Source organism: Pan troglodytes, chromosome 4 (assembly GCF_028858775.2).
Source record: "Pan troglodytes isolate AG18354 chromosome 4, NHGRI_mPanTro3-v2.0_pri, whole genome shotgun sequence".
In the NCBI taxonomy this organism is placed as follows: Eukaryota; Metazoa; Chordata; class Mammalia; order Primates; family Hominidae; genus Pan; species Pan troglodytes.
In genome coordinates this window covers 108,409,033-108,432,768 of record NC_072402.2, presented here as the reverse complement: position 1 = coordinate 108,432,768, position 23,736 = coordinate 108,409,033, and the positions used below count along the sequence as shown (strand labels likewise).

Below are 23,736 nucleotides of genomic sequence, written 5' to 3'. Positions count from 1 at the left end.
TGAGAAGTGTCTGTTCATATCCTTTGCCTACTTGTTGATGGGGTTGTTTGTTTTTTTCTTGTAGATTTGTTTAAGTTCATTGTAGATTCTGGATATTAGCCCTTTGTCAGATGAGTAGATTGCAAAAATTTTCTCCCATTCTGTAGGTTGCCTGTTCACTCTGATGGTAGTTTCTTCTGCTGTGCAGAAGCTCTTCAGTTTAATTAGATCCCATTTGTCAGTTTGGCTTTTGTTGCCATTGCTTTCGGTGTTTTAGACATGAAGTCCTTGCCCATGCCTGTGTCCTGAATGGTATTGCCTAGGTTTTCTTCTAGAGTTTTCATGGTTTTAAGTCTAACATGTAAGTCTTTAATCCATATTGAATTAATTTTTGTATAAGGTGTAAGGAAGGGATCCAGTTTCATCTTTCTATGTGTGGCTAGCCAGTTTTCCCAGCACCATTTCTTAAATAGGGAATCCTTTCCCCATTTCTTGTTTTTGTCAGGTTTGTCAAAGATCAGATGGTTGTAGATATGGGGCATTATTTCTGAGGGCTCTGTTGTGTTCCGTTGGTCTGTATCTCTGTTTTGGTACCAGTACCATGCTGTTTTGGTTACTGTAGCCTTGTAGTATAGTTTGAAGTCAGGTAGCGTGATGCCTCCAGCTTTGTTCTTTTGGCTCAGAATTGACTTGGCAATGCGGGCTCTTTTTTGGTTCCATATGAACTTTAAAGTAGTTTTTTCCAATTCCGTGAAGAAACTCATTGGTAGCTTGATGGGGATGGCATTGTATCTATAAATTACCTTGGGCAGTATGGCCATCTTCACGATATTGATTCTTCCTACCCATGAGCATGGAATGTTCTTCCATTTCTTTGTATCCTCTTTTATTTCATTGAGCAGTGGTTTGTAGTTCTCCTTGAAGAGGTCCTTCCCATCCCTTATAAGTTGGATTCCTAGGTATTTTATTCTCTTTGAAGCACTTGTGAATGGGAGTTCACTCATGATTTGGCTCTCCATTTGTTATTGGTGTATAAGAATCCTTGTGATTTTTGTACATTGATTTTGTATCCTGAGACTTTGCTGAAGTTGCTTATCAGCTTAAGGAGATTTTGGGCTGAGACAATGGGGTTTTCTAGATATACAATCATGTCATCTGCAAACAGGGACAATTTGACTTCCTCTTTTCCTAATTGAATGCCATTTATTTCCTTCTCCTGCCTAATTGCCCTGGCCAGAACTTCCAACACTATGTTGAATAGGAGTGGTGAGAGAGGGCATCTCTGTCTTGTGCCCGTTTTCAAAGGGAATGCTTCCAGTTTTTGTCCATTCAGTATGATATTCGCTGTGGGTTTGTCATAGATAGCTCTTATTATTTTGAGATACGTCCCATCAATACCTAATTTATTGAGAGTTTTTAGCATGAAGCTTGTTGAATTTTGTTAAAGGCCTTTTCTACATCTATTGAGATAATCATGTGGTTTTTGTCTTTGGTTCTTTTTATATGCTGGATTACGTTTATTGATTTTTGTATGTTGAACCAGCCTTGCATCCCAGGGATGAAGCCCACTTGATCATGGTGGATAAGCTTTTTGATGTGCTGCTGGATTTGGTTTGCCAGTATTTTATTGAGGATTTTTGCATCAATGTTCATCAAGGATATTGGTCTAAAATTCTCTTTTTTTGTTGTGTCTCTGCTAGGCTTTGGTATCAGGATGATGCTGGCCTCATAAAATGAGTTAGGGAGGATTCCCTCTTTTTTCTATCAATTGGAATAGTTTCAGAAGGAATGGTACCAGCTTTTCCTTGTACCTCTGGTAGAATTCGGCTGTGAATCCATCTTGTCCTGGACTTTTTTTGGTTGGTAAGCTATTAATTATTGCCTCAATTTCAGATCCTGTTATTGGTCTATTCAGAGATTCAACTTCTTGCTGGTTTAGTTTTTGGAGGGTGTATGTGTCAAGGAATTTATCCATTTCTTCTAGATTTTCTTGTTTATTTGCATAGAGGTGTTTATAGTATTCTCTGATGGTAGTTTGTATTTCTGTGGGATCGGTGGTGTTACCCCTTTATCATTTTTTATTGTGTCTATTTGATTCTTCTCTCTTTTCTTCTTTATTAGTCTTGCTAGCAGTCTATCCATTTTGTTGATCTTTTCAAAAAACCAGCTCCTGGATTCATTGATTTTTTGAAGGGTTTTTTGTGTCTCTATTTCCTTCAGTTCTGCTCTGATCTTAGTTATTTCTTGCCTTCTGCTAGCTTTTGAATGTGTTTGCTCTTGCTTCTCTAGTTCTTTTAATTGTGATGTTAGTGTGTCAATTTTAGATCTTTCCTGCTTTCTCTTGTGGGCATTTAGTGCTATAAATTTCCCTCTACACACTGCTTTGAATGTGTCCCAGAGATTCTGGTATGTTGTGTCTTTGTTCTCATTGGTTTCAAAGAACATCTTTATTTCTGCCTTCATTTCTTTATGTACCCAGTAGTCATTCAGGAGCAGGTTGTTCAGTTTCCATGTAGTTGAGTGGTTTTGAGTGAGTTTCTGAATCCTGAGTTCTAGTTTGATTGCACTGTGGTCTGAGAGACAGTTTGTTATAATTTCTATTCTTTTACATTTGCTGAGGAGAGCTTTACTTCCAACTATGTGTTCAATTTTGGAATAGGTGTGGTGTGGTGCTGAAAAGAATGTATATTCTGTTGATTTGGGGTGGAGAGTTCTGTAGATGTCTATTAAGTCCTCTTGGTGCAGAGCTGTGTTCAATTCCAGGATATCCTTGTGAACTTTCTGTCTCTTTGATCTGTCTAATGTTGACAGTGGGGTGTTAAAGTCTCCCATTATTATTGTGTGGGAGTCTAAGTCTCTTTGTAGGTCACTAAGGACTTGCTCTATGAATCTTGGTGCTCCTGTATTGGGTGCGTATATATTTAGGATAGTTAGTTCTTCTTGCTGAATTGATCCCTTTACCATTATGTAATGGCCTTCTTTGTCTCTGTTGATCTTTGTTGGTTTAAAGTCTGTTTTATCCAAGACTAGGATTGCAACCCCTGCCTTTTTTTGTTTTCCATTTGCTTGGTAGATCTTCCTCCATCCCTTTATTTTGAGCCTATGTGTATCTCTGCACGTGAGATGGGTTTCCTGAATACAGCACACTGATGGGTCTTGACTCTTTATCCAGTTTGCCTGTCTGTGTCTTTTAATTGTAGCATTTAGCCCATTTCCATTTAAGGTTAATATTGTTATGTGTGAATTTGATCCTGTCATTATGATGTTAGCTGGTTATTTTGCTCGTTAGTTGATGCAGTTTCTTCCTAGCCTTGATGGTCTTTACAATTTGGCATGTTTTTGCAGTGGCTGGTACTGGTTGTTCCTTTCCATGTTGAGTGCTTCCTTCAGGAGCTCTTTTAGGGCAGGCCTGGTGGTGACAGAATCTCTCAGCATTTGCTTGTCTGTAAAGTATTTTATTTCTCCTTCACTTATGAAGCTTAGTTTGGCTGGATATGAAATTCTGGATTGAAAATTCTTTTCCTTAAGAATGTTGAATATTGGCCCCCACTCTCTTCTGGCTTGTAGAGTTGCTGCCGAGAGATCCGCTGTTAGTCTGATGGGCTTCCCTTTGTGGGTATCCCGACCTTTCTCTCTGGTTGCGCTTAACATTTTTTCCTTCATTTCAACTTTGGTGAATCTGCCAATTATGTGTCTTGGAGTTGCTCTTCTCGAGGAGTATCTTTGTGGCATTCTCTGTATTTCCTGAATTTGAATGTTGGCCTGCCTTGGTAGATTGGGGAAGTTCTCCTGGATAATATCCTACAGAGTGTTTTCCAACTTGGTTCCATTCTCCCCGTCACTTTCAGGTACACCAGTCAGACGTAGATTTGGTCTTTTCACATAGTCCCATATTTCTTGGAGGCTTTGTTTGTTTCTTTTTATTCTTTTTTCTCTAAACTTCTCTTCTTGCTTCATTTCATTCATTTCGTCTTCCATCATTGTTACCCTTTCTTCCAGTTGATCACATCGGCTACTGAGGCTTGTGGATTCGTCACGTAGTTCTTGTGCCATGGTTTTCAGCTCCATCAGGTCCTTTAAGGACTTCTCTGCATTGGTTATTCTAGTTAGCCATTCATCTAATTGTTTTTCAGGGTTTTTAACTTCTTTGCCATTGGTTGGAACTTCCTCCTTTAGCTCGGAGTAGTTTGATCTTCTGAAGCCTTCTTCTCTCAACTTGTCAAAGTCATTCTCTATCCAGCTTTCTTCTGTTGCTGGTGAAGAGCTGCATTCCTTTGGAGGAGGAGAGGCGCTCTGATTTTTAGAATTTCCGGTTTTTCTGCTCTGTTTTTTCCCCATCTTTGTGGTTTTATCTACCTTTGGTCTTTGATGATAGTGACGTACAGATGGGTTTTTGGTGTGGATGTCCTTTCTGTTTGTTAGTTTTCCTTCTAACAGTCAGTACCCTCAGCTGCAGGTCTGTTGGAGTTTGCTGGAGGTCCGTTCCAGACGCTGTTTGCCTGGGTATCAGCAGCAGTGGCTGCGGAACAGTGGATATTGGTGAACCGCAAATGCTGCTGCCTGATTGTTCCTCTGGTTGTTTTGTCTCAGAGGAGTACCCAGCCATGTGAGGTGTCAGACTGCCCCTACTGGGGGGTGCTTCCCAGTTAGGCTACTCGGGGGTCAGGGACCCACTTGAGGAGGCAGTCTGCCTGTTCTCAGATCTCAAACTGCGTGCTGGGAGAACTGCTACTCTCTTCAAAGCTGTCAGACAGGGACATTTAAGTCTGCAGAGGTTACTGCTGCCTTTTCTTTGTCTGTGCCCTGCCCCTAGAGGTGGAGCCTACAGAGGCAGGCAGGCCTCCTTGAGCTGTGATGGGCTCTACCCAGTTCGAGCTTCTTGGCCACTTTGTTTACCTACTCAAGCCTTGGCAATGGCGGGCACCCCTCCCCCAGCCTTGCTGCTGCCTTGCAGTTTGATCTCAGACTGCTGTGCTAGCAATGAGTGATGCTCCATGGGTGTAAGACCCTCTGAGCCAGGTGTGAGATATAATCTCCTGGTGTGCCGTTTGTTAAGCCCGTTGGAAAAGCGCAGTATTAGGGTGGGAGTGACCCGATATTCCATGTGCCGTCTGTCACCCCTTTCTTTGACTAGGAAAGGGAATTCCCTGACTCCTTGCGCTTCCTGTGTGAGGCGACGTCTCGCCCTGCTTCAGCTCACACACAGTGCGCTGCACCCACTCTCCTGCACCCACTGTCCGGCACTCCCCAGTGAGATGAACCCGGTACCTCAGTTGGATATGCAGAAATCACCCATCTTCTGCATTGCTCACGTTGGGAGCTGTAGCCTGGAGCTGCTGCTATTCGGCCATCTTGGCTCCACCCTCACCTTAAAGAAATTTTAAGTTAATTTTATTCTGATCCAAGTTTGAGGACTAATAGCTTGGGAAACACAGACTCAGTCAGTGCAAACTGAGAATGTGGCCGGGCGTGGTGGCTCACAACAGTAATGCCAGCGCTTTCGGAGGCCGAGGCGGGCAGATCTTGAGTCAGGAGTACCAGAGCATCCTGGCTAACAGGGTGAAACCCCGTCTCCACTAAAAATACAAAAAAATTAGCCGGGCATGGTGGCGGGCGCCTGTAGTCCCAGCTACTCAGGAGGCTGAGGCAAGAGAATGGCATGAACCCAGGAGGCGGGGCTTGCAGTGAGCCGAGATCGCGCCACTGCACTCCAGCCTGGGCGACAGAGCGAGACTCCATCTCAAAAAAACAAAAAACAAACAAAAGAATTGAGAATGTGTTCCCAAATGAGCTACACAAAACACTGTATTTATACATTCTGTTACATAGGAAATAGAAGAAGGGGAGCAGTGAAGTGAAAGTGACATTCTTATAATTTTGAGTGATGCTCATTTACATTACATGTAAGATAAAGCAAATATGTGGTTACGGTATGTAGGGTAAAATGTTAATGAGCATGTAGGTTTCTTATGGTCTGGAAAGTGATGACTTATTATATCTTGCCTTTGTGTTTTATCTGATAGACAAAGTTGTAATCAGTAAACATTGATGAAATATTTGACAGAATCCAGCCCTGCAGAGGAGAGTTCAGCTTTAGTATGTAGGCCTATTTTTTATTATGCATATGGCTAACCTGAAGCCATCTTGGCCCACTTTTAGAATTTTATTTCCATTTTTCTTTTTCTGATAGTTGCAAATAAATAAAAAGTACTGGCATACAACATAAATCCAATATAAGAATTCATGGACAATTACACCTTTTGTAGCTCCTTCCTAAACCATTCATCACGTTAGCAGTTTGCATCAAAGACAAAGGGCTTCCTATGGTGAATAAAGGAGATTTGAAATATTTAACTAAGTATGCCAGAACAGGACTTTATAATTTCAGTATCAGCTCATTGTGATTTTCCTGAATAAATTAGTAAATAAGTGATTGATAGGAATGGAAATATTTCCTGTTTAAACTTTAATGATGCTTTTTAATTCATTTTCCTCATTGTCCAAAGCTTCCTTTCTTTCTTTCTTTCTTTTTTTTTTTTCCTTATACTTTGAGTTCTGGGATACATGTGCAGAACATGTAGGTTTGTTACATAGGTATGCACGTGTCATGGTGGTTTTCTACACATGCCATGGTGGTTTGCTACACTTGCCATGGTGGTTTGCTGCACCCATCAACCTGTCATCTACCTTAGGTATTTCTCCTATTGCTATCCCTCCCCTACCCCCACACCCCCAACAGTCCCTAGTGTTTGACGTTCCCCTCCCTATGTCCACATGTTCTCATTGTTCAACTCCCACTTATGAGTGAGAACATGTGGTGTTTGGTTTTCTGTTCCTGTGTTAGTTTGCTGAGAATGATGGTTTCCAGCTTCATCCATGTACCTTCAAAGGACATGAATTCATCCTTTTTAATGGCTGCATAGTATTCCATGGTGTGTATGTGCTACATTTTCTTTATCCAGTCTATCATTGATGAGTATTTGGGCTGGTTCCAAGTCTTTGCTACTGTGAATAGTGCTGCAATAAGCATATGTGTGCATGTGTGTTTATAGTAGGATGATTTATAATCCTTTGGGTATATACCCAGTAATGGGATTGCTGGGTCAAATAGTATTTCTGGTTCTAGATCATTGAGGAATCACTACACTGTCTTCCACAATGGTTGAACTAATTTACACTCCCACTAACAGTGTAAAAGCATTCCTATTTCTCCACATCCTCTATAGCATGCATTGTTTCCTGACTTTTTAATGATCGCCATTCTAAGTGGTATGATATGGTATCTCATTGTGGTTTTGATTTGCATTTCTCTAATGACCAGTGATGATGAGCCTTTTTTCATATGTTTTTTGACCACATAAATGTCTTCTTTTGAGAAGTGTCTGTTTACCCACTTTTTGAAGGGGTTGTTTATTTCTTGTAAATTTGTTTAAATTCATTTTAGATTCTGGATATTAGCCCTTTGTCAGATGGATAGACTGAAAAAAATTTTATTCCATACTGTAGGTTGCCTGTTCACTCTGATGATACTTCCTTTTGCTGTCTAGAAGCTCTTTAGTTTAATTAGATCCCATTTGTCAATTTTGGCTTTTGTTGCCATTGCTTTTGGTGTTTTAGTCATGAAGTCTTTGCCCATGCCTATGTCCTGAATGGTATTGCCTAGGTTTTCTTCTAAGGTTTTTATGGTTTTAGGTTTTACATTTAAGTTTTTAAACCATCTTGAGTTAATTTTTGTATAAGGTGTAAGGAAGGGGTCCAGTTTCAGTTTTCTGCATATGGCTAGCCAGTTTTCCCAATACCATTTATTAAATGGGGAATCCTTTCCCCATTGTTTGTTTTTGTCAGGTTTGTCAAAGATCAGATGGTTGTAGATGTGTGACATTATTTCTGTGGCCTCTATTCTGTTTCATTGGTCTATATATCTGTTTTGGTACCAGTACCATGCTGTTTTGGTTACTGTAGCCTTGTAGTATCGTTTGAAGTCAGGTAGTGTGATGCCTCCAGGTTTGTTCTTTTTGCTTAGGATTGTCTTGGCTATATGGGCCCTTTTTTTGGTTCCATATGAAATTTAAAGAAGTTTTTTCCTAATTCTGTGAAGAAAGTCAATGGTAGCTTGATGGGGATAGCATTGAATCTATTAATTACTTTGAGCAGTATGGCCATTTTCACGATATTGATTCTTCCTATCTTGTCCAAGGGTTTCTAAAGCACCTGTAAACACTTTAAATGCTTCAGTTTTCAGTATTTTGAATATTACTGTTTTGTGTTGATTACAGATTATATTTATACTTACTATTTCTGAAAAAAAATTGCCAATTTTTAAATTTAGTACTATAAAGTTTAAATTTAAATAGTAGTTATGAATCAGTTGATGAACATATATATGTATGCAATAAATAGTATTTCTATACTTTCTTTAAATTGGCTACTCCAAGACTCTGTTTTGCTTGATTGGTTGAATATTTCCTCTCAATTGTTATTAGGCCTGCCCTTGCCCCAGGGTTTACAAAGGTCCTGGGTACTGTCAATGGAAGACAAGTCTCAATCATTTTTGGAGATTTATTTGCCAAAGTTAAGGATGCGCCTGGGAGACAGGTCTATGCCTTTCTCTCAAGATGATTTTGAGGGGTCCAAATTTAAAAGGGAAAGGGTGGTCTATTGAGAAGCATACAGTTTTCACAAAAACAAAAGGGTCAAAGGAAAAATGGGGAGAATCTTCATTTTACATAACACCGACAAATGGGGTAGGGGAACAACAAGATATGCATTTGTGTCTGGAGAGCTGGGTTGACTGCATTTTTATAAAGCTATCAATTTGCATTGCCATAGTGAAGTTTTAACAGCTCACCAGGAATTTCCCTGTGGGCAAAACATGGGGGAGGCAAGTACGTTTTCATTGTGTAGCCATCTTATTTAGCAGCCAAAAGGTGGAGGCAGGTTTGCGTGACCCAGTTCCCAGCTTGACTTTTCCTTTTGGCTAAATGAGTTTGGGGTCCCAAAATTTAATTTCCTTTCACAGTGCTCATGCATCAACAAAGCACTGGAGAGGTACCTCAGGGTATTGGGTCAATTGTCCCATCTATATGGGCTCCTTTGGTTTGTCATACCTCTTATGGGCCACAGTTAGGCCCAGGGAAGATTTTTATGCCTCTACTAGGCTGTGGGGTCCAGTCTCCTAAGGCACAAGGCCCAGCCATTTCTTTTGAGGTGCTGTCACCTTCTGGGAATGCTACTCCAACAGAGGAATGTATCTGAATGACTTCTGTTACATTCCAGTCTCAGGAGACATCTCTCTCTCTCCACAATCCCAAGAATTTTGTTTCTCCCCATATGACACTTACTGTCATCTCTTCAACAAGCTTAGCTTTTTACTTTTGTCTTCTGAAATCATAATATAAGGCAGCTTCAGCTTTCTGCCTTGAAGTTCAGGCATGAATGGAAGAAAATCTTCATCTATCCAACTACCTATGTCTCTATGTATCTATATGGTTATCCATAAAGAAATGAAATTCTACATTTATCTTCTGCCAGAACTCATTTGTGGATAAATTAATAACTTAATTGTCAAAGCAAGACTATTAAAAATTACACACACACACACACACACACACACACCCTCAGAGTAGAGAAGTACAAACCATGAAGAGAGAGGAGTTACTAAACAAAATATGCAAAGCCTTCATACTTAAGAGACATCAATGATGTCCCATCACCTATATGTCTCTACTTCTCTTTTACAAACCAAACATTTTTATTTTTTTAACTATTTCCAGAAGGGACATTGTGTTACATTGCCTCACCTTTCCCTTCACACTACCTGCAAATTTCCAAATGGTGTTTTCTAATGTAAGTGTGGGACCCCAAAATGAATAAGATAATCCATTTTCCAACATATTTTGCACCAAAGGTTTGCAATTAGGATTTATAATATGTATGTATATATATGTGAATATGTGTGTGTGTGTATATACACACACATGAGAGAGAGGGAGAGACAGAGAGAGAGAGAGACAAAGAGAAAGAGAAAATTTGACTTTGTAATAGAAACCAAAACTACCTTTTTTTCCCAAAACAATAGATATAAATATAAAGCATATACTCAAACCTTATGCTCCAGGAATCTGGATAGTCCCTATGAGTTTGGATTTTATTTTATTGGCAATAAGGTTGTATTACAGGGTCTGAAATTAAAGGGTCTGAAAGGCTGGTAGAAGAGTGAAATGATTAGGAGATTTATGTTTGGGAGTCATGTAAAAGATGAGACTAGAATATCAACCTAAAGGAAAAAAATGGAGAGAAAATTAATATAGAGAGTTTATTTTGGGTCAGATTTGAGGACTGCAACCCAAGAGACAGATTCAAGTTGCCCTGAATATATGCTCCGATTAGCAGCAGTTACATGTGGGTTTTTAAAGGAAAGAAGAGGCAGTTCCTAAGCTGTTTACCAATCACTTACATTAAAATAACATAAAGTGTTGATTAGCTGTGCCTGGTTCTTGTGCCACAAATTCCAAGAACATGAAGATAATGGGTGAGGCAGCACTATTCAAACTCCCCTGAGTTATTTTTCTTTTCTCAGGGGGAAGAAAGGTCAGAAGGAGAATGGTAGATAAGCAGTTATTGTATTAATCTAGGACAGAGATAATGGCATCCTGACTTGGGAGAATGAAAAAGGGATGAAAAGCAGACTTGATTAACAGTGCTCCTTTGAAGATGAGGATCAATAATACATAATGACCAATAGTAGCTCCCCAGTGATTTGATGCTACATGAGCCTGTGAACAACCTGAAGTCAGGGGAGGCCTAACAATGACCATGAAAGGAAGATTTAGACAGAGCCTTGGTCTCATGACTGTGAAGCTGCCCAATACACCCTACATTGTTTTTGAACTTTTACATTCTTTTATTTTTTATTTTCGTACATCAGAGAGAAATATGCTTCTATACTGTTTGAGCCGTTATTTTTATTTCTGTTATATGTCGCTAAACCTAATTCAAATACGGTATTTTCTCTTATAATCTTATTTGTACTGAGGTAAAATTTGCATATAGTGAAATGTACAAATGTTCATACAACTCAATAAGGGTTCTGGTTATCTATAACTTAGTGGCTTAAAACAATTTTTTTTTTATCAACTCACACAGTTTTGGAGTTGACTGTCTTGTCTGGATAATTATCATTTGGGGTATCTCCTTAAACCACAGGATGTGGTTTGATGTCACCTGAGTCTCTAGTCATCTGAAGACTTGATTGGGTTAGACAACCAAAATGGCTCTCTCACATGCCTGGCAGTTTCTGCTTGCTGTTACTTGCGCACTTGGTTAGAACTATAAACCTGATCCTCTATACATGGCTCTCCATGTGACATTGCCTTCTCATAGCATGGTGGCTGGATTCTGCATGTCCCAAGAGACCCAGGAGCAAACTGTAAGGCTTTTTTAGTAGTTTGGCCTCTGAAGTCCTAGAGTGTCACTTCTGCCACATTCTGTTAGTCAACTAAGTCACTAAATTAAGCCCAGATTCACAAGTCTTGGGATTAGACTCTATCTCTTGTTTGGGGGAGTGGCAAGGTCACATTGCACAACATACAGTATGGGAGATACTGCTGTGGTCATCTTTAAAAATTTAATCTGTTTCATTGAGTTTTGATACATACATATACCCATGTTACCATCCCTAATATATAATATTTCCATCATGCCACCTTCCATTCAATCCTTACACCTCCCAGAGACCATCACCATGCAGTAGTTTTGTCTGTGCTTGAATTTCTCATATATGAAATCACATAGTATGTACACTTTTGTGTTTGGCTTTTTTCACTCAATGTAGTATTTTTGAGATTTATGCATGTCGTTGCTTGTAGCATTAATTTGTTCTTTGTTGTTACTGAGAATAATCCTATTATATAAACATACCACAAATTGTTTATCCATTTTCCCACTGACAGATGGTTGAGTTGTTTCTGGTTTGGGACTATTGCGAATAACAGTACTATAGGCATTCTTGTACAAGTCTTTTTATGACAGTGTTTTCATTGCTTTGGGAATGGAATTTCTAGCTCAGGGTGTAGGTGTACAGTTAACTTACAAAGGCACAGACAAATAGATTTCCTACATTGTTATAGCTTATTTTCACTTCCATCAGCAACGTATTAGAGTTTCATTGTTCTATATTCCTCAGAATTTGGTAATGTCAGTTTTTTTAATGTTAGCAATTCTAGTTAGTATGAAATAGAAGTTCATTATGCTTTTAATGTGAATTTTTCCAAAGACTAATGATTTTGATCATATTGGCTTTGTTGATCTTTCTCAGATTTTGTTCTGTATATCACCAATATCTGCTCTTAAAACTTCACTTCTACTTTTTTGGGGTCTACTTTGCTGTTATTTTTTCCATTTGTAATGTTGGTTAATTAATTTTTAGCTTTCCCTTGCTGTTAGATGAATGTTTATGTAACATTTCCTCTGAAGTGCCATTTTCTTGCACATCATAAGTTTTTATATGTAGTATTTTACTATCATTTAATTCTAAATATTTTTCAAATTTCATTGTTATTTCTTTTTTTGAGCCGTAGTTGACCTAGAATTAGTGTTTTTTATTTCCCAATATATGTAGAGTTAATTTATCCTTTTGTTATAATTTTTTAACTCAATTGTGTTTTGATGTCAGGGAATATAATCTACTCATGTAGATTACCTACATTTTGCAATTCGTTAAGACATACTTTCTAAGCTAGCATGTGATCAAGTTTTAGAAATTGTTGGCCTCCTGGTGCTTACAACTAGCTGTGTGCTTGCATTGACTGTACAGAAAAAAGAGATAGAGTAAACACACCCCATATACAACTCAGCCCAGGTCCTGTGCCTTGTCTATATTGTGAATAGGGGGGACATAGAAAAAAACAAGAGAGAGATAAATTGTTCTTGTGTGTTTGGGAAAAATGTATATTCTCTAATAAATAAATATAGAATTCTCTATATGTCCATTTGGTCAAGCATAGTAATTATATTGCTTCTATAACTTTGCTAAATTTTTGTTGTTTGTTGTTGCATACTTATCAGTAGTTAAAAAGAATAACTCGAACTCCTGTTTACTAATTTATTCTCACAGAGCTGCACTTACAAACCTCTTTCTCTAACATGTTTAAAATAGCTTTTCATTTCTCCAGGGGCTTAGCTCAAGTGTTTTTTTTTTTCTTTTAATCTATAATATCTTGGATTTCACGTTTCCTTCTTTAGTCCTTCAAAGTTGCTTTTAGAGACAGGAGCCAAAAGCCATCTTTACTGGCACTAAAACTCATGTCACTAACTTTTCTGTATTAATTGTTTATCCAGAAATCTCTTCTTAATTGGATATAATCTATTTTTTGTATATACAGATTCTTCAGAGATTTTACTGTAAATATTTAAAAAATAAATATGGTCCCTCTTCTTTTCACATATTTATATTCTTTATTCTTTTTCTTTTTAAGGTTATTCTTGACTGCAACTGACTATTACATTTTGAGTAGTAGTAATGATATAGACACCCTTTTGTGGTTTCTGGCTTTTAAGATAAAGCTTCCAATGATTTATGGTTAATTATCATGTTTGTTTTAGTTTTTCCTAGATACATTTAATTAAAATAAGGAGAACTATTCTTAGCTTGGAAAGTTTTTTTATTTGTTTTTAGAATTATGAATGGAAACTGAATTTAATGGAATTATTCTTTGGCATATATCAAAATATTTCCTACTATTTTGCTTTAAGTACATCAATACACCAATGTTATGGTCTGTAAAAATAGATTTTACAGTATTAAATCATCCTTGCTCTTCTGAGACTAAACCCATCTCCGTTATAATGGATTCTTTTTTATTGATATCCCTAGGTATGGTTTTCTTATGTTTTGTTTAGAAATTTTTGCAGCTAGGTTAATAGGTAATATTTCCCAATAAGTACCCTTTCCCATAATGCCACAGATTATATAACCTTGAGTGGCTCAAAATTTTGTATATTTTTGTATAGAATATAATAAGATTGTTGAAACTCTAAAAAGGCATAATAATAATAAAATTACTAAAAGCCTTAGGAAGATATTCTGGAAAGAAAGAATGAGCATAATAAAAATAGATAATGATAAAAATAATTAAAATGATTTTATTAACAATTTTAAAAGCAGTTTTTGTTTAAGCATGCTGGTTATTCTTTTGATTATTATAATATTAGATATTGTATTTTTTTGGTTGTTTAAACATCTAAGAGAATCACAAGTACTATATATATATTACAAGGCCACAACATATATATGTGTGTGTGTGTGTATCTCTTTGTAATTTATAATTTAATGCTTAAAATTGTTACATCTATGTAATTGTGAATCAGTACTTTCAGTATTTTATTATAAAAGGCCAGCTATGCACAAAGGTTAATAAATCTCCATTTATTTTTAACCTATATTTTATAGTTATCAATTAAACCCACACATTTTGATGTACTAATTTTGGAATATTTTCATGTTTAAAGTATTTATTGCTTAGTCCATTTATATAATTAATTAAAAGGGTATTATACAAAAAAACACATAATAAGTAATAAGTGTTCCTTTCCACTTGGATAGTAAGATCCCATTAACAAGCAAGACCAATATAATCCCTATTTGTAGATGAGATAACTGAGGCACCTGCAGTTAAAGTAATCTGCACAGTGAAACAGACATAGTCTGTTCTGGAGCAAGGATTAAAGTAAGCTGCTGATTCCTGCATTGCACACTTACCCACCATACCACACAGAAGTCTGAGAGGGAGAAAAGCCAAATGTCCTAGGAGTGTAATGATGAATGAGAAAGAAGACACTTAATTCCAGAAGGGGTGGTTGGCAGGGTCAGATACCATGGAGGGATCAGGTAAGATCAGTACTGAAAAGCTCATAGTGGATTTGTCTACTGGGATATTCTTGTCAGCCTTGGAGAGATCATCTCAAAGCTGAGGTCATAGCAGAAACTATATTCCAGATACTACATTTTTTGTACTAGAATAAATTTAAGAGTAAATATCATTTAATATAAAAACCATATCTGATATAATTAAAGCCTGAAATCAAGCCATTTTTTTGGCCATTTCAGATAAATATGCAAGGTAAATTTTTGAAATCTATTTAAATTATCAGAATTTACCCCTGGGAAGTAGTAAAGAAAATGTGGCAGCTACTTTAGACCATCTTCCACAGTGGGATGCTTTATAAGCCAAGAACATTAGAGCAAGCAGAGAGCTGGGTCCTAGAAATAGTTGGTGTCTAAAATAATTGTTGTTGTTTTTTTTTAACCTTTCATTTCATTATTTAGGGAAGGTTTTGCTTATTTTAAAGGGAGAGCAATTCAATCATTCAGATCATTTTTATTCACTTAATGTTTTATTTCCATTTCTACCCACAAATTCAATGAGTACCCTGTGTTTTGGGACTGTAGAAAATAAAAAGGATATTTTAATCTTAAGGATAATTTTAATTTACTTAAAGCTATTATTTCCTTTTACATCATCTTTTGCTGATTCAGGAAAAATTATAGCTACTTCTTGACAGTGATGTAAAAGTGAAATAATCCAATTTAACAAGTTCATTTTAGTTTCTTTACATTTAATTGTGATTTTCCTGCAAAGTAAAAAAAATGTGTCTTAATAGCAGAAGAAGTTAAAATTTTTAGCCTCATTTTATTTTTTTATTTCTGTTGTAAAATGGTCTGGGGGTTACTAAAGACTATGAAATATCATGAAATATGCTCCTGTTGGCTCCTTTTTGTACAATTCACAAGTCAACATGCTCTATGCATATAACTGTCCCGAGAAGGAATGAAATGTTATGAATTATTTCTGCAGTAGGTTTTAATAGATGGTTCAAGACTTTCTTTTTAGCAAATAGCATTTTAGAAGCTGAATGTTTGAACTCCATTACTGATTAGTATTTGTGACCAAGTTCTATTATTCAACTCCACTTAAACTTGTAACTGTAACTTGTTTTTGCTAATCTCTTCTGGCAAATGGTTCTCAACCATTTAAATATGCCACTCTACTTCAAAGTGTCTTTGAGAATTTAGGTCCAACAATGAATAACACAAACCCCCCTTTTTCGGATGAAGATAGATATTTAATCTCTCTCGCGCATTCAACTATTAAATGGCTATCATTCACTGACACCCTACAATATGGGGAATATTTTATCTTACTTAATCCTCAGGCAACTCTGCTTAGATATTATTTCTGTTTTACAGGTGAGAAACTGAAACTTGAACAGGTAGGGAGTGCTTATTGAATAATTAGGGAAGAGGGATCCAGAAGCCAAGTACCTAGCATTCCTGCCCACCTTCCTGCTGCCCTGCTCCTCCCGGAAGCAATTGCCATAGAAGATACAGATGTGGCTGTTTACATTCCTCCCTGGTCCTCAGTTAATCCTTGCAGGCATCACTGGGAGTCTCACCCCTCGGCCAAATTTCTAGTCTTTTTATGGCTATCGACACTACCTGAGAAATTGTCACGTACAAGTGGTTTTCAACCAGTGAGCCCATGAAGAACTACCTCCCCTGGCTTTTATGAACTGCACATTTCCTTCCTCCTCAACCTCTTTGCTGGAGCTCTTAGAGCGTCTAGAACGGTATTGGCAGAATCCTGGTGTTGGAGTGTCGTTGTGTATAGTTTGAAACAATCCCCATTTCACTCTGCCCTCACCCTTCTCTTTTCCCTCTCTCTTTACCCCTTTTCTTCCTCCTTTCTCTTTGCAGATTCTTCTCTACCGCTACCCACACCTCCTTTTCCTCTCTCCTTTAAGGCAAATCAGATTAGATGGGTTAATTTAAAAACTCCTTAGGTGATTTTACTTTCTTTTTCCCTCCTTCCCTAACTCCTGTGACCTTCTGAACCCCCTTCCTCAAATATGAAAAATATGTTAATGTCAGTGCAGTTATTTTAACACAGATTTTCTGATTCTAATTATTTTCTATTTTTTTCCAAAAAAAAGACATAGCTTCTTTTTAGAGAAGGTTTTCTGCTTTAGAATATGGTTTTACTCAATAATAGAAAAATGTTTATGTTAGAGTAAGGGATTGTACTTGACCAAAGCTAAAGAACAAAATAAAAGAAGATCAAGAAAAAGATTATTCTACTTCCTACATCTCTGCAAACCTTATACTTTTCATGTTTATGTCAAAGCTCTGATTTTGTTACACAATGACTTTAAGCTACTTAGGTTGCTTTTTTTTTTTTTTTTTTTTTGAGATAGAGTCTCACTCTGTTGCCTAGGCTGGAGTGCAATGGCACAGCATCGGCTCACCGCAGCCTCCACCTCCCGGGTTCAAGTGATTCTCATGCCTCAGCCTCCCGAGTAGCTGGATTACAGACATGTGCCACCACACCCAGGTAATTTTTTATTTTTAGTAGAGAAGGGGTTTCACCATGTTGGCCAGGCTGGTCTTGAACTCCCTACCTCAGATGATCCTCCTGCCTCAGCCTCCCAAAGTGCTGGGATTACAGACGTGAGCCACTGCACCAGGCCTTGGGTTGCATATTAAACTCACCTGGGGAGCTTGAAACAAAACAGGACAAACACACATTCCTGGACAACTCCAGAGACTAAATGTAATAGGTCTGGAGTTAGGATGTAAGGAATCAGCAGACATATGATTACTTTTTAAAGATGCTTTTCCAACTCTCTGTAGAGTACCAATTTTAAAACTTCCAAATTGTCATGGAAAAATTAAAATGAAAGATAATTACCATAAAATGAAAAATAAAAAGACACCCAAAAATCAAATGTAAATACTTAGAATCAACAGACATAAAATTGCTTTTGAGTAAATATAATCTACACAAATATAACACAGTGGAAAGGAAAACAATTGCAAAATTATATATATTAATGAGTGAAAATACATGTAACTAATTAATATGGAGATAAATATTATGCTCATAACTTTTTGTCATTCCTCAATCATAACAAAACAAAGATATTAGTGAAAGAATAATTTTATATGTTAAAAATCTATATGCAGATAAAAATCTAGATGACCTGGAATATGGTGATGACTTTTTAGATATGACACCAAATACATGATCTATGAAAAAAAATTGATAAGGTCAACTTCATTAAATTTCAACTTCTGTCCTGTTAAAGACAATCCCAATAAAATGAGAAGGCAGGCACAGACTGTGAGGAATCATTTGCAAAAGACTCATTCGATAAAAGATGTTATTCAAAATATACACGGAGCTCTTAGAAACTCGAAAAGAAAAAAACAAGCAACATGATTAAAAATGGACCAAAAACCTTAACAGCACCTCAACAAAGATGAAATATAGATGGCAAATAAACATGTGAAAAGATACTCTATATCATAAGTCATCAGAGAAATGCAAATTAAAGCAATAATGAGATACCACACACACTATTAGAATGGCCAAAAGTCAGAACACTGACAACACCACGTCCTGGCAAGGACATGGAACAACAGGTGCTGTCATTTGATGCTGGTGGGAATAAAAAATGGTACGGCCACTTTGGAAGACAATTTGGTGGTTTCTTACAAAGCTTACTTTGTAAGAAATACTCTTACCATAAGGTACAGCAATCATGCTGCTTGTTACTTACCAAGAGGAGTTGAAAACTTAAGTCCAGAGAAAAACCTGCACATGAATGTTTTAGCAGCTTTATAATTCTCAAAACTTGAAAGCAACTAAGATGTCCTTCAGTAGATAAATGGAAAACAGTGGTACATCAATATGGTAGAATATTATTTAACACTAAAAATGAATGTGCTATTAAGTCATAAAAAGACATGGAGGAACCTTAAATGCATATCGCTAGATGAAATAAGCCAATCTGAAAAGGCTACATAGTGTTTAATTCAAACTATAAGACATTCTGGAAAAGGCAAAACTACAGACATTAAAAAGCTAGTTGCCAGGCATGGTGGGGGGTCGGGGTGGTGGGGCTGATGAATAGACAGAGCATAGAGGATTTTTAAGGCATCAGAAACACTCTGTATGATACTATAATGCATACATGACATTATACATTTGTCCAAACCCATAGAATGTGCAACACCGAGTGAACCCTAATGTGAACTATGGACTTTGGGTAATTATGATGTGTTGATGTAGATTTACCAATTATAACACATGTACCATTCTGGTCCAGATGTTGATAATAGGACAGGCTGAGCATGTATGGGAGTTGGAGGTATATGGGAAATTTCTGTGCTTTCCTCTCCAATTTTGCTCTAAAACCGCTCTAAAAAAGTAAAGTCAGGCTAGGCATGGTGGCTCACACCTGTAATCCCAATGTTTTGGGAGGCTGAGGCAGGGGAATCACCTGAGGTCAGGAGTTGGAGACCATCCTAGGCAACATGGTGAAACCCCATCTCTACTAAAAATACAAAAATTAGCCGGGCTTCGTGTTGGGTGCCTGTAATTCCAGCTACTCAGGTAGCTCAGGCAGGAGAATTGCTTGAACCTGGGAGGTGGAGGTTACAGTGGGCAGAGACTGCACCATTGCACTCTAGCCTGGGCGACAGAGTGAGACTCTGTCTCTAAACAAATAAATAAGTAAAGTCTTTAAACAAACAAGAAAACAACCCATGTGCACATAGGGAACACACATTACGTATATCAATATCAAAATTTTTAATGTGACCAGTGATCTTTCTGATGCTTCTTAATTTTATCCAATTTGGATTGAATTTCAATAGTATTCTTTGCATGAACTAATGTATCTCTCCACTGTTTCTGTATTTTGTTTGAATAATATTCATAGTAGAAAAATGAGTCTCACCTAAGTATGATGATGGGAATCAAAGAAGAAATTTTTTTCAAATATCATCAATTTAAGAATGTTAAATTTTTTGCCTAACATAAAATTATGCTGTATTTTCAAAATTTAATGTCAAACGTTTTACCAGCAGCCAGTTCCTATAAGTTCTCCTATTACTCTACACCCAAACAAATTATATTTTAAAGAAAGAAATGGATTCTGGATTCATGAACTCCTTATGTGTGAATCTTCTTTAGAAAATAAAATCTAAACATTCCATCAAATAATACGATGCTTAGTGATAACTTTTTACAGACTGCAATATAAAGATTATCACCTACTTCAATGATAATTGCTAAATTATGAGATATCTTGTTTTAGTTTTCTATTGCTACCGAAACAAATTACAACAACTTAGAGGTTTAAAATAACTTTCATTTACTATCTCACAGTTCTTTTGGTCACAAATCCAGGCAGATTCAGCTGGGTTCTCTGCTTGGTGTCTCACAAATTGAAACTAAGATAGCAGATGGAAAAAAAATATTTGCACACCACACATCCAAAAAAAGATTAATATCCAATATATTTAAGGGACTCAAACAACTCAATAGAAAAAAAAAGCAGACAATTAAAAAAAATGAACATAGAACCTGGATAGACATTTCTCAAAAGAAGATACACAAATGGCCAATAGATATATGAAAAGATGCTCTGCATCACTAATCATCAGAGAAATGCAAATTGAGACCACAATGAGATATCACCTTATATCTGTTAGAATGGCTATTACACAAGCAATGAGGCAGGGCGCGGTGGCTCACGCCTGTAATCCCAGCATTTTGGGAGGCTATGGCAGGCAGATCACCTGAGTTCAGGAGTTCAAGACCAGCCTGACCAACATGGTGAATCCTCGTCTCTACTAAAAAATACAAAATATTGGCCCGGCATGGTGGCAGGTGCCTGTAATCCCAGCTACTCGGGAAACTGAGGCAGGAGAATCGCTCGAACCCGGGAGGTGGAGGTTGCGATGAGCCGAAATTGCTCCACTGCACTCCAGCCTGGGCAACAGAGTGAAACTCCGTATATTAAATAAATAAATAAATAAATAAAAGATGAAGGGTCCGGCATGGTGGCTTACTCCCATAATCCTAGCACTTTCAGAGGCTGCAGGGAGTGGATCTCTTGAGCTCAGGAGTTTGAGATCAGCCTGGGCAACATGGTGAAAACTCATCTCTACTAAATAAATACATACATACATACATACATACAAACATTAGATGGGCGTGGTGGCTCACACCTGTAGTCCCAGTTATTTGAGCGGCCAAAGCGGGAAGGTCGCTTAAGCCCAGGAGGCGGAAGTTGCAGATTGCAGTGAGCCCCAAGATCGCGGCCAGTGCCCTCCAGCCTGGGTGACAGAGTGAGACCCTGTCTAAAAAAAAAAAAAAGAAAAGGGAACCCTGTACACTGCTGGTGTCAATGTAAATTAGTATAGCCATTGTAGAAGTTCCTTAAAAAAAAATTGAAAATAGAACTACCATAGGAACCAACCATCCCACTACTGGGTATGTTTTCAATGGAAATGAAATCAGCATGTCAAAGAGACATCTGCACTCCCATGTTCATTGCAGCACTATTCACAATAGCCAAGATATAAAATTAATCTAAGTGTCCATTGATGGAGGAATGCATAACAAAAATGTAGTATATATAACTAATGATATGTAATTTAGCTTTTAAAAATAAGGAAATTCTGTCATTTGAGATGACATGGATGAACTTGGAGGACATTGTGCTAAGTGAAATAAGCCCAACATGGAAAGAAAAATATGCCATGTTTTCACTTATACGTAGAATCTAAAACTATCAAACTCATAGAAGCAGAGAGTAGGATGATGGTTGCCAACAGCTAGGAGTGGGAGGTAGAAATGGGGGATGTTGGTCAAAGGGTAACAAGTTTCAGTTAAAATCAATAAATTCTGGAGATCTGTTGTACAGCATGGTGACTATAGTTAATACATACTTGAAAGTGGCTCAGCGGGTTGACCTTAAATTTTCTCACTACACACAAAAAAAGATAACTGTGAAGTAATGGAGATATTAATTAGCCTGATTGTAGTAATCATTTCACAATGTATGCATATATGAAAACATCACATTATACAACATAAATATATACAATTCTTATTTGTCACTCACATTTGCTCAGTAATGCTGGGGGTGGAGAAAAGGTGCCAGCTGAGCTAGTCTGTTACCTGGAGGCTCTGGTAAAGAATGTACTTCTAAGATCATCCAGATGGTTGGCAGAATACAGCTCCATGCAGTTGTAGAAATGAAGTCCCCGTTTTTCTTTTGTTTTAATTTCTTCTTTGTCATTATTTGGCTGGAGTCAGTATTTCCCAGCTTCTAGGTATCTGGTGTAAACTCCTCCATTTGAATAACTACTCCAAGCGATTACCTACCATTGCAGCAGTCCTACACAAAGCTTACTTGTAAGAATTTTTAAGGCCAGGCACGGTGGCTCATGCCTGTAATCCCAGCACTTTGGGAGGCTGAGGCAGGCAGATCACTTGAGGTCAAGAGGTCGAGACCAGCCTGACCAACATAGTGAAACCCCGTCTCTACTAAAAATAAAAAAAACTAGCTGGGCATGGTGACGTGCGCCTGTAATCCCAGCTACCCAGGAGGCTGAGGCAGAGAATCGCTTGACCCTGTGAGGTGGAGGTTGCAGTGAGCCGAGATTGCACCAATACACTCCATCCAGCCTGGGTGACAGAGGAAGACTCTGTCTCAAAATAAATAAATAAATAGATAGAATAATAACAAATGCAAGCTTTTCTAGTTTTATTCCCTTCAGAGCTAATTATACTTGTAAATAATGGTGCTAATCCAACAGTTCTACCTTTATGTCACTAATATGTCCAAATTGCACTTGTGGTAAAGCAATTGCTGAAGTTTGCAATGTCTGTGCGTTTCTCAAGTTACAATGAAAAATAGTTTACTAGATTTATTTGTTCTCTAAGTTTGTCTCCATATTGTCAACCAGTGCTGAGTACATTGCACGATGTGGTCGACCAGTGCTGAATACATGGCAAAGATTCATTAGAAATCTCTGATGTGTAGTCTGTGACTCTTTTTTGTCAATTAACTATATTTTTTTAGTCTTAGCAATACAAAGTGCTATTGGCTACAGCCAACAGATGAAATATTAGTACTTTTCAGGTTCTTGTAATACTTCCAAACATTTTTTAGTTTGAACTTCTTTATGGTTTACATAAATGGCATTTAAAAGGTGATGTTTATTGCTTCATTAGACATACATATTCAGAAATAACATACTTTGGTTTTAGCACCTCACAAAATCAAACTCAATACGTAAAAGACTAATAGAAATTCTTGGTTTCTTATTTCTTTGGAATAACATCGTCATTATTTGCTTCATTACTTTTTTCACATTCATGCAAATTAAACATTTTTACCTTCATAATTTTATATGATTCACAGTAAATACTTGTCAAATTTACATTTATTACTACATTTATCAAATTAACTCCTTTGCACATTCCTGATTCTTGATTATTGTTTTTTCTTGACCAAGAAAGGTCTAGTAAAGTTTATTTTGTCATCAGTGAATTAGAATAAAATGATGAATTTTTACTTTGCTAGTTTAGCTAATTATGTTAAAAATGGGTTAAAAACCAGACTTGATGTAAATTAGAATAATTGCAAAATAACGTAAAAATTAAATGCTTACATTTTCTCAGATATTTTGTAGTTTGTGTTGGAGTTGGAAAACGAATTTTTTTTTCCTCAGACTGCTTTTTTTTTTTTTCATGTTACCTCTTTATTTTGATCTTAACAAGTTTCAGTGTAAGAAGATAATTAGGCCTTTATAGAAATCATTCCTTTATCACTAAATCACAAAAAGCAAAAGTAAAATGTATAAACTGGCAAAAAGTATACAATCTGAATTAAAGGGTTAAT

The 23,736-nt window shown here is 37.1% G+C and overlaps 1 protein-coding gene and 1 non-coding gene across 13 annotated transcripts in view; both read left to right on the top strand.

Moving 5' to 3' along the window:
• Window positions 1-23,736, top strand: part of TMEM232 (transmembrane protein 232) — a 326,702-nt gene that overhangs the window by 40,859 nt on the left and 262,107 nt on the right. For 2 of the 12 annotated variants that reach the window (XM_054684514.2, XM_054684515.2), the window contains exon 2: window positions 17,230-17,366. The exons of the other annotated variants lie outside the window; for them this stretch is intronic. The gene's annotated coding sequence lies outside the window, so the exon portion shown is untranslated. The remainder of the gene's footprint in view (window positions 1-17,229; window positions 17,367-23,736) is intronic. 12 annotated transcript variants of the gene reach the window in all.
• Window positions 12,746-12,878, top strand: LOC112209349 (small nucleolar RNA SNORA51). Its single transcript, XR_002944090.1, has one exon. It is a non-coding gene; the product is annotated as a small nucleolar RNA SNORA51 (small nucleolar RNA).